Source organism: Zootermopsis nevadensis, unplaced genomic scaffold, assembly GCF_977971745.1.
Source record: "Zootermopsis nevadensis isolate Lab colony 2312 unplaced genomic scaffold, Znev_1.0 Znev_ptg000016l, whole genome shotgun sequence".
Lineage (NCBI taxonomy): Eukaryota > Metazoa > Arthropoda > Insecta > Blattodea > Termopsidae > Zootermopsis > Zootermopsis nevadensis.
In genome coordinates this window covers 11205096-11216518 of record NW_028259148.1, presented here as the reverse complement: position 1 = coordinate 11216518, position 11423 = coordinate 11205096, and the positions used below count along the sequence as shown (strand labels likewise).

Here is an 11423-nt window from a genome sequence, read left to right as displayed (position 1 = left end):
AGGGTTATTTCTGCTAGTGGACATTAAGTCACAGATTAGAAACGGAAATAAGCACAGAACATTCATGAAAAGATGGCACACTGAATACTTGCAGAGGAATATTTTCCATTGATTTGGACCTGTTGGAAACTTGTTAAGTTGGTGTGTACATCTTGTGGCCGGAGAGATGAAGGTGAGTTTGAATTCAATTCCAATATTTTTGTGTTTATTTTCTGACGGATGTTGTTATATGTAGGCTTAATCAAAATCGCTTTTTATGTTTGATATTCACAGCAGGCGTGTGTGCACAGAATCCTCTCTCTTTGGGTATATTCTGTATTCCATCTTGAGATGTCAAATGAAGCAACATATTAAAATCACTTAAAATGATAATATAAGAATTGTAGGAGTAATTCAGGTGTGAGAAGACAGTTGAGGGCTATAAAACAATTACTTCTACGACGATCAGTTTTGAGAAAATTGTGAATAAGATATTGCTGGTTGTGTAAATATTTCTAGGTTATAATTAATTTTAAAAAGTATGAGGTTGAAGCAAGCCTCAGGTTTTTTCTTTCAGTTGCTAAAGGGAAGACAAACTTATCCCTGATGCTTAAATCAGCATGTAAAGGTTGTGATGGCGCACTGAATGGTATTTCTTCCACCTGAAAATGTCTCAATGACATTTGATTCCAAACGTTCCGACGACAGTCTGATGGAATTTAATGAAGAAAACTGTTTCTTTGAATTGTTATATCATCAGAACATTAGAGGCCTTTCAACCCAAAACTTTGAGACCACCCAGAAAATCTCCTGGTTTTCCATCAGAACATCAGAGGACTTTTCCCAAAAACTGAAGAATTGGTAATTTCTCTTAAAAATGCCCAATTACCACATATTCTTTGACTAACTGAACATCATTTGAAAGCACCAGATATCTTACAGGTAAATTTAGACAATTAGCAAGTAGCTTTTGCATGAACAATTTAGCCCTTAGGAGGATTGATTATATTTCTTAAAAATAATCTAAAATTTAGCCAGATAGAGCTAGTCTAATTTTGCAAGGAGCAGGACATAGAATGCTGTGCTATATAATTTGATACATTTTTTTTCTAAATTATGTTTTTTTAACAATATACAGAGCACCAACAAGTGACTTTGAAACATTTATTAACGAGTTAAACAGCATTATGGACTACCTTTACAAACCGGAAACGGAATTTGTCATCTGTGGGGATATAAATATGGACTATCTCTCTGAAAGCTGCCGTATGCAATGTCTAAATTCTCTTTTAGCAACATTTAGTCTTACACCTACAGTTAGTTTTCCCAAAGTAATTCAAAATAGCTCCAACTCTGCCATTGATAATATTTTTGTAGATAGTTACAGGTTAGAATACATTTCCATTAAACCGGTAATAAATGGGCTATCTGATCATGATGCCCAACTATTAGTTATAAAAAACATAAACCTTATTTCTAACTTTCACAATGATAAGAAGGTAACTAGAGTGATAAATGAAGTCACTTTAAATGAATTTATACAACAACTCAGTAGTGAAGATTGGGAATTATTACTCAGTGGTGGTGATATGGATTCAAAGTTTAATTCTTTTCTAAACATTGTTTTAAGCATGTTTGAAGAAAAGTTTTCTAACTAAAACAGAGAAAAAATTGTCTGAAACCAATTTATGGATAACTAAAGGCATCAAAACATCATGCAAATATAAGTGAGCTCATTACCTAAATAGCAGGTCCAGTAATAACCCACTATTGAAGCAACACTAGAAAATATTGCAAAATTTTATCTCAAGTCATTAAAGAAGCTAAACGTATGCATTAAAATAAATTGATAGTAGAGATTGAAAATAAAGTAAAAACTATTAGTAAAATTGTATAAAAGGAAGCTGGTAAACTATCTAGAGACATTGAAAGCCCACCAATAATTATAAATAATAATAGAGATAATGATCCTAAACTTATAGCGAACTATTTTAATACCTGCTTTTTAACGATTGTAGAAAGAATGAACATAACCCTAAAAACCGAAGATGCAATGAAGTTCTTGACTAAGGCAATTCCTAATTAATTTCCAAATATTAATCTTATTCCTACCACACCAAATGAAATTAAAAGTATAATAACTTCTCTCAAGTCAAAAAATTTATGTGGTTATGATGGAATTCATCTAAAGTACTTAAATCTTGTGTAAATTATATAAGTATTCCATTCAGTTATCTTTGTAATCATTCAATGGCTGTAGGAATGTTTCCTGAAAGACTTAAATATTCAAAGTAAAAGCACTATATAAAAAGGGTGAAAAATCCTGCATCTCTAACTACAGACCTATTTCACTGTTTACAACATGTTCTAAAATTTTTGAGAAAGTTATGTGCAAGAGAGTAAGTAATTCCTTAAACACAAACAACATCCTTGTAGAGGAACAATTCAGATTTAGAGAAAATCTCTCAACAGAAAATGCTCTATTTAGTTTACAGCAGCTTGTAAATTTCTATAATATAATTAAACAGTGTGTACACATTATCCTATATTTGGAAATATTTAAACACATTACCTTTGAGTCTTACGGTTAGAAACTCGGTAGGTCGCCAAGGAGAAAGCCACTTGAGGTGTTGTCGCCTCCTTGATTGTAATAAACACTGTGTTTAAATGTACATTCGGACATGCCTGTAATTATGATGCCTGTTACAGGGCCTCGTCGTTTCCCTGTAGAAGATTTCTGGTGCATTAGAGGAAGTGGGGGGAATCACGCCGCCTGAGGCAATGCCGCAACCTAAATATTTTTCAAACGATTTGAATTGAGCGCGCTCTGTTCGCATTGAAATCTTGGTGACGTCATACAAACAGTCTAGAGCGCTTATGGCCGACTGACTACGTTGTCGTGTTTTGTTTGTGGTGAAGAAAAATCTCATTGTAGGCATGTCTAGTCTAATTTTTGAAGTTTGCAGATTGCATGGTAAGTGTAAGTTGGTGTTCGTTATTCTTAATACAAATGATAACATGTGAAAGTACAAATATGTTTATCTATCGTTCTGTATCTGCAGTCTTTGTAACGTACTGGGTTCAGGCGGGAATAAATAATGCGTTATGTTTACCATAAATGTGTCTTTGCTAGATGAACAAATGGATTAAAGCCAATTAACTTGCATCAAATTTTGACAAAACAAATTTAATGAAATTTTGTATTAACAACAGAACTTGTGTAAATCTAAATGTGGGGAACGATGATAAAATAATCTAGGAAGCAGAAATAACTAAATTTCTTGGCACAAATTGGCAACAAATTAAACTGGAAAAAACATATTCAATACATTATCCCCAAACTAAGCTTGTAATGTTGCTATGAGGGCAGTTGGAGCACTCATGAAAACATAAACTTTAAAATTACTTTATTTTGCTTACTTCCATTCCATCATGTCATATGGAATCATTTTCTGGGCAGATTCAATGGACAGCAAAAAAGTATTTTACATTCAAAAGAGGTTCATTAGAATAATAACAGGCACTAAAAGGAGAGCCTCATGCATGGAATTATTTAAGAAGTTTAATATTCTTCCACTACCCAGAGAATTCTCACTCCTACTCAGTAGAAGAATTTATAAATACTTGTAAGTGTAAATGATGATAGTTTCTCATCATAATTATTTTGCTGTAATACTGTAGTTCCAAAAATCAGTACATAGCTGTAATATCTTTGTATTTATATTTGTACTAGAAACAAGTACTGTGTTTGTGCTATGACCTGTTCTACATTCTTGGCTTAGGCCTATGAAGAATCTGTGGAATGTAAATAAATTATATTATATTCTGTTAAACGTGCTATGAGTTCCCCATATCAAAGCTCCAATATTTTTCTTTTTCTCTACGTAATAAATTCAAGTTCCTCGTTACATGTATTTTGTGGTAATGTTTTGTACTTGCACATTATAATAATTAAAATTTCCATACAAAATACAGTGAATAAATAAATGCATCTGTTAGGCAAAATTGTCAGCTTTATCTTGGGATTTGTATAAGGTGGTATTACCCCAGGCACATGGCAGAATTTCTCTGTATGTGGGGGGGGGGGGGGATTCTGCCAAACGTGTTTCTGCGAAACTTTGTCAAATAATCAAACGTAGAGCAGAAAGTATTACAAAATTCTCTATGTTATCTTCATGATGAATTACTCTCTGTGATTCAGCCTTTAGCTATTGCAAACAATGTTCTTAAAGCAAGAAAATTAAATTTTCCCTTAAAGTGATGCAGTTCCCCCCACTTCGCCTAACCTTCTGTGTGTAGGCGGTAAGTACAATTAGCATTTCTCTGCTTATAAAAAATAGGCCTGATTTCTGTGCCATCTAGCAGTGACTGTTACTGAAGCAAAATGGTTGCAGCTCAACACCAGTTCACTAAATGCAGGAAAGTTGAAGATATTACCGTTTAAACTTTTATCTGAGTACAAACCTTTACAATTATGAACAGCCAATATCTGATTGTAAAACTCATAAAATCAGCCAAGTCATCATTGGTGTTACATATGATTCTTGTATCAAGAATATCGGAGAGCTTTTATATTTTTCAAGAAATCATAACAAATGGCTGAAGAAAATTATAAAAGGGACAGATTTTGTTATCCCTGTTCAGCTTCATGGATGCTTTCAAGGACATAATCACTAAGACCAAGGAGACTGGAATGCATATTAAGCTGGATGTTAGAGAAACAGGTTGTGAGGTTAGGTAATGAACTGAATTGGCTCTGTACTGCTTCCAGTTGTAATGTTAGTGCTAGCAATCGTCAGTGTTCTGCTTCCAGTAACACAGCTAGTGAGTGGCGTCTCTTTCTGAAGCCCTGTCAGACATAACTCATGTAAAATGTTGTTTTGTCAGCAGGATAAACTAACATACTCCATCTGCTGTACACTGTGGTACTTGGCCCCTGAAGCAATGAGGGGATAGGGCACAGCATGGTAATTATTCACCACCATGAGTATGTAGAAATTTAAATGTTAAATATAGTGTGATATTCACCTCTTGTATTAAAGTACACAACAAAATTTGCAACATCTTTTGATAAGAAATGTAATTAAGCTTGCAGCAGTGAAATAAGTACATACCAGAGTTATCAATCATAGGCACATCTACAACTGAAATTTTAAAAAATACCCCTGTTAGCTCTTTTGTTTGTGTTTGTTGGCCGTCTCTCCATCAACATTGAAGATGCCAGGATCGGATTTTCATTATATTTCTTAATAATGCGGACACATTTTCTTACCATTATAAAGGAATATTTCTGCATATGTATTAAAGAATACCATATGTTACATATATGAAATCGTAGATACATTTGTTTATTGTTACGAAAACACAAATCTAGTTCTTAAATCGTTGGATATGTAATGAAATGATGTACCATAATTATGTATGTTAAATATATAATGTTTAAAGCAAGGACAGAAGGTATTTGAAGGAAGTTGGCTGGAATTATGGACAGTTGTGGAGTATGATAATAGGGAACCTACAACAGTGGAAACTTCGCAAGAATGAGGTTATGTAATAACAAATGAAATATACAATGTATAAACTAAGAGAATTGTATGAGGAAAGAATTGCAGCATATTTTAAGGTATTTTCCTACCATTTGCTTGGAAAGGCCAAGGATAACAAAAAAAGTCAGTCAGGATAGTCAGTCCCAGTTTCAACACAGCAGGCTCCCCCCCTTCCCCATGCTCATGCATATTTTCCAGTTCTGATGTGTTATTGCAGGTGATGTGATGCAGCAGTTAGTACATGCTCCCATAGCTTTGGCAATTGGGCTGAGTTTTGGGATAGGATGGGGAATTCTTTTGATGTTCGTTCTCCATAAAGATGATGTAATTCATTATAATCTTCATGTCATTCACAATAATGATTTATTTCCCTGTCTTGATGTTTCACTGTTGTATATTAACCTTCTGTTGGGTTATGTTTCACTTGTCAATAGTCCTGATTTTTTGTGGTGTCTGGCAACTTGAATGTTAAAGTGCTTAGAAAGTTACTAACTTTCTGGCCAATTAGAATTTTGAGATTATGATCACTTGAGTTGATTTTTCACAGCACAGAGATTATGAGTGCATCATTCTGTCTATCAATACTGTTTTTGTTTACAGTCCTCAGAATAATTGATAGTAAATAAATTTTTTTGTGTCTGTTAATACACTCTAGCTGGTTAGATATCAACAGTGCTTTTCTTTATAGAAAGAAGATACCAGCACACGGATGTGATGAAGGCTGGAGATAAGCAATACATACGTTTCTTAAGCTTTTTTTACCATAACTGAAGCTTTGAAACATCATAAAGTTTATCCGGTACTTGTTGGTTATCGGGACACAAAACGGGGTAGTCGAATATCTGGGGTTGGATTGGCACGAAAAACTGCACATGCATATCAGTATACTCGTATACTCGGTTGTTGTTATCTGTTAGTTCGTTGAGTTATTTATTTCTGTTCGGTACCATGTTAAAAATTTGGGATTTACCTAACAGTGAGGAAGATTCTGTCTCTTTTCTGCAAGATTAAGGAATACTACTATATAATAACTTTCAAGTATATGTCATTTATCCACACACATTAACCTAACATAACCTAACCTATTTTTAAAGCGATGTTTCCCGATAACCTGCAAGTACCGTTTATCCTTATTTCAGCCAGTATTATTTCTTCTGTTTTAGGTTAATTTCTGTGTTTTCCTTTAATGAAAAAACTGCTTTACTTGCTTATTACTACTGTATGACTGATATAAGGGACCATTAAAATAATGTAACACCTTCTTGTTAGAATAATTTTCTTCCTATATCTGTTTTCCTTTCCAGTTTGGTGCAACGGTTATCCTGTGTGCTTGCCTGTGTGGGAGGAAGCTGCTTTGAGTATGCAGAATGGTGAGTTTCTATATGCAAACTTTTAAAATAATATAATATCTTGGGAACTATTTCACCAAATTCAATGGAATAAAAAATACAATTGATCATAATGAAGTATATCAGTTATATATAACTCATATAAAAGGCCATTAAAATAAAAATGTACATACACAAATTTCTGTTAATTATTGATGAATTTGTGGATTATTAGTGTGGGTTCAGATGAAACAGATTAACAAGTGATCAGATCTTTTGTATTTGTCAGATACTAGAGAAAAAATGGGAGTTCAGTGGGACTGTACATCAATTATTTATAGATTTCAAAAAAGCCTATGACTCTGTGAAGAGAGAAGTGCTATATAATATTCTTATTGAATTTGGTATACCAAAGAAGCTAGTGAGTCTAATAAAAAATGTGCTTAAATGAAACCTGTAGAAAGATTTCTGTAGGTAAATATGTGTCTTGAGTCATTCTTCATCAAGAATGGTCTAAAACAAAGAGATGCTTTGTCTCCACTGCTCTTTAACTTTGCGCTAGAATACACCATCAGGAAAGTCCAAGATAGGCAGGAGGGTTTGCATTTGAATGGCATATGCTGATGTTAATTTATTGGGAGACGACATAAATATACAGTAATGAGGAACACAGAAGTTTTACTAGAGGCTAGTAGGCAGGTGGGGCTAGAAGTAAATTCAGAAAAAAATTAATACATGTTAGTATCTCGTCGTTAGCAGATAGGCAGGCAGAATTATCTTAGGGTGGCTAATAAATCCTTTGAAAGTGTGACAAAGTCAAAATATCTGGGAAAAACAATAACAAATCAAAATGATATTCATGAGAAAATTAGGAGCACATTAAATTCAGGTAATATGTGTTACTTCTCAGTTCAAAACAGGGGTTAGCTGTATCGATTGGGCCCAACAGATTAGGTTTTACCTGAAGACGGAGACAGACTCCCATCTCCGAAACGTCGTGGCTTTTATTGATTTTATTTAGTATTTGACGATGGATAATATCCAGAAAATGGTTTACTTCATCAAAATATTTTGTCTTCCCGTCTGATTTCTAAGAAGCTGTAGATTAATATATACAAAACAATAATTTTGCCTGTTTTGAATGGGTACAAAACATGGTCTCTCACTCTGAGGGAGGAACACAGATTGCATGTGTTTGAGAATGAAGTGTTGAGGAGGATATTTAGGCCTAGGAGAGAAGATGATGGGGTCTGTAGAAAAGTACATAATGACAAACTTAAAAATTTATACTCCTCCCCCAATATTGTCATTGTGATTAAGTCGAGAAGAATGAGATGGGTGGGGCATGTAGTGCGCATGGATGGGACAAGAGGTGTGCACCGGGTATTGGTTGGGAAGCCTAAGGGGAAGAGACCACTGGGGAGACATAGACATAGATGGGAGGATAATATCAAGCAGGATCTATGGGAGATAGGAGTTGAACGCGATTGGATTTTGTTGGCCCTGGACAGGGTCCGGTGGAGGGCTTTGGTTAATTCGGTGATGAACCTTTGGGTTCGGTAAGCCATGTAGTTAGTGAATTATCTAATGGGTATATGTAGCTATTGCTGAAAGTACAGAAGAACTTGATGCACACTTATTTGTAACTTGGTATTCCTTGTATGTTTGTGACAATGTCTAAAGCAATGCATTGAACATGTAAGGTAGGGTACTTATTATTTACATGCAGACTTGTACCATAAAAGTAATATCTGAGGAGGTATTTCACAAAACTGAACAGAATAAAAAGATGATTTAAAATATAATGAAGTAACACAGTTATATATAACTGATATAAAGGTCCTTTAATATAAGAACAGTTTGGATACACTAATTACTGTTAATTATGTAATGTGTATATGTAGCTAATGCTGAAATTACTGGAGACACCACAGGTGAGGTGTATATACAGACATTAACAAGACAATGGAACTCCAAAACTGAACAAAATAAAAGAATCATTTAAGACATAATTCAATTCCTTTATTAGAGTGTTTGCCAACAGCAAAGAGCCTATGACAGGCAAGCCCTAATACAAAAGTACAAAAAATACAAATTATATACAAAAACAAATAAACTACCAATGTAAACACTAATATAAATGTAAAACACTAAAAAAATACTAAAACAATACAAGGAAACAAAATAAAAGCAATAATGAAATTAAAACAAATAACCAAGCTAGATCCAATCTAGACCACTCTCTAAATAATTTCTCTTAATGAGAAAGTCCCCTCAAAAGAAACAATGTTTATGCCAAATACGTCCAAAAATTTACGTCATTTGCGGCACTGACACACCTGGCTGAAGGACTATGTCTAAGCGCACTGCACACACTAAACGTAGAAAATTCTCTTATTTGCCTTGACGGCACACGAATACCAACAGCGTCCATAATGGAATTGCAGTTTATTTTGCCCTTAAAAACATTAATAAGAAATAAAGCATCGAGATGCCGTCGTCTGGAATAAAGTGTTCTGAAATTTAAAGTAGTTAAAATCAATTCATATTTACGTGGGATATTAAACTGAAAAATTCGGTAAATGCACAAACTGGCAAATTTCCTTTGAATATTTTCTAATTTATTAGAATCTGTCTGTGTAAAATTATTCCAAACGACCGAGGCATACTCAAGCTTTGACCTAATTAAAGCATTATATAAAACAACAAGGCTGTCTAAAGAGGAAAAATTATATGTAATAAAACGAATGAGCCCTAAGGTCCTTAGTGCCTGTGTATGAACAAAATTTACATGGCAATGAAAGTATAGCTTAGTGTCTAACAAGACACCAAGATCTTTTATACAGTCAGTACGGGAAATTAAAATATCACTGACAAAGCAGTTAAAATGGATACTGTTGGTTTTCCGTGTGAACAATATAATTTTGATTTTCTCAATGTTAAGTTCCATATTGTTAACATTTCACCAATGATGTACAGAATCAATATCTGCTTGAAAAAATATGCAGTCGTTCACCGATTTTATATCACAATAAAGTTTCAAATCATCAGGAAATAAGAGAAATTTAGAATACTTAATTTTGTCACAAATATCATTAATTAAATAAGAGAGGTCCCAAGATAGAGCGTCGCGTCACTCCAGGTAACACCGAGTAAGCAGAAGAAGACTGTCGTAAAATACGAAGAAAGTCGGATCTAGCAGATAAATTACTTTGGACCCACTTAACGTAAGGAGAAGATAGTCCAAAATTATTAAGCGTTTCCAAAAGAATAAGATGAGTGACAGAATCAAAGGCCTGCGTAAGATCAAAGTACACAGAATCGATCTGTCCCTGTGATCAGATGGCTGAACATCATTTAGGTAGGTAACTAAATTAGTTACCGTAGATTTTGATTTACAAAAGCCGTGCTGACTGGGGTGTAACTTGAATTTGAAATGAAAGGAAAGATGATCATGAACAATACTTTCAAAAATTTTGGAGAGGTTATTAAGGATCAAAATAGGCCTATAGTTAGAAACTAAGGCGCTGTTGCCTTTCTTAAAAATCGGCACAACAGCCGCTCTCTTCCATAATAAGGGGAAATTCCCACTAAGTAAACTAAGGTTAAATATGTGGCGTAAGAGAGGAGTAAATATCTCGGTACAACCTTCTATAATGAAATTTGGAATCTCATCAGGTCCGACACATTTCGTCGAACGAAGACGACTAATCGCCAGTTTGACATCTGCATCGGAGATGGATGGAATATTAATAAAATCAGAGCAGGTGTAACCAGAATTATTCTGAGTATCAACAGAAGAAAAAGATTTAAAAACAGGAAAAATGGTCTGCAAAGGCTTCGGCAATTAATTGAGGCTCAGTAATCATTTTGTTTCCAACTTCAGTTTGGGTAACAGACTGGTCGTTCTTTTTAAATTTTGAAATATATTTCCAAAAGTGCTTAGGTTGAGATCTTAAATTGTTATCAATAATTTTCAACCAAACCAATCTATCTGCCTTAATATTTATTTTAACTAGACTACGATAATACGAAAAAATACTATAATAATAATAAAAATAATAATCAGACTTAAATTTCTTGAATTTCTTAAAAAACTGATTTTTCTTCTTAATATAATATATAAGAGAACTGAAAAACCAATGAGGATAGGTGGAATTCCTTGGTTTAACAAAAGGAACGGCAATGTTAATAGCCTCAGACACAGTAGCCGTGAGGTTATAAACTGCAGATTCAACAGAGTTTTGTTTAAAAACGCATGACCAGTCAGTGTTGCGCACGGTCTGATAAAGTAGCAAATATGAATTCTCATATAAAGGTCCATTGAAATAAGAAAAGTTTGGACACATTAATTACTGTTTATTATTAATGAATTATGTAATGGATATATTTAGCTAATGCTGAAAATAATATCTTGTTTGAGACAGGATTAGGATGGGGTCAGGCCATGAGGCTGGAGGCCAGAGTAGGGGCTGAGGAGCTGAGACGATGCGACCCTAAAGAGGACTTACGTAGTTTTACCCCCATGGCCTCATTGACTGTTTTAAGGCATTCGGGGACATTTGCCAGG

At 34.1% G+C, this 11423-nt stretch overlaps 1 long non-coding RNA gene across 4 annotated transcripts in view; it reads left to right on the top strand.

Moving 5' to 3' along the window:
• The first annotated feature begins 2205 nt into the window (after nt 1–2205).
• LOC110839770 (uncharacterized) overlaps nt 2206–11423 on the top strand; it is a 129069-nt gene continuing 119851 nt past the window's right edge. For all 4 annotated transcript variants that reach the window (XR_015535322.1, XR_015535324.1, XR_015535323.1 and 1 more), the window contains exons 1-3: nt 2206–2953; nt 4867–4946; nt 6830–6895. This is a non-coding gene — a long non-coding RNA (uncharacterized LOC110839770). The remainder of the gene's footprint in view (nt 2954–4866; nt 4947–6829; nt 6896–11423) is intronic.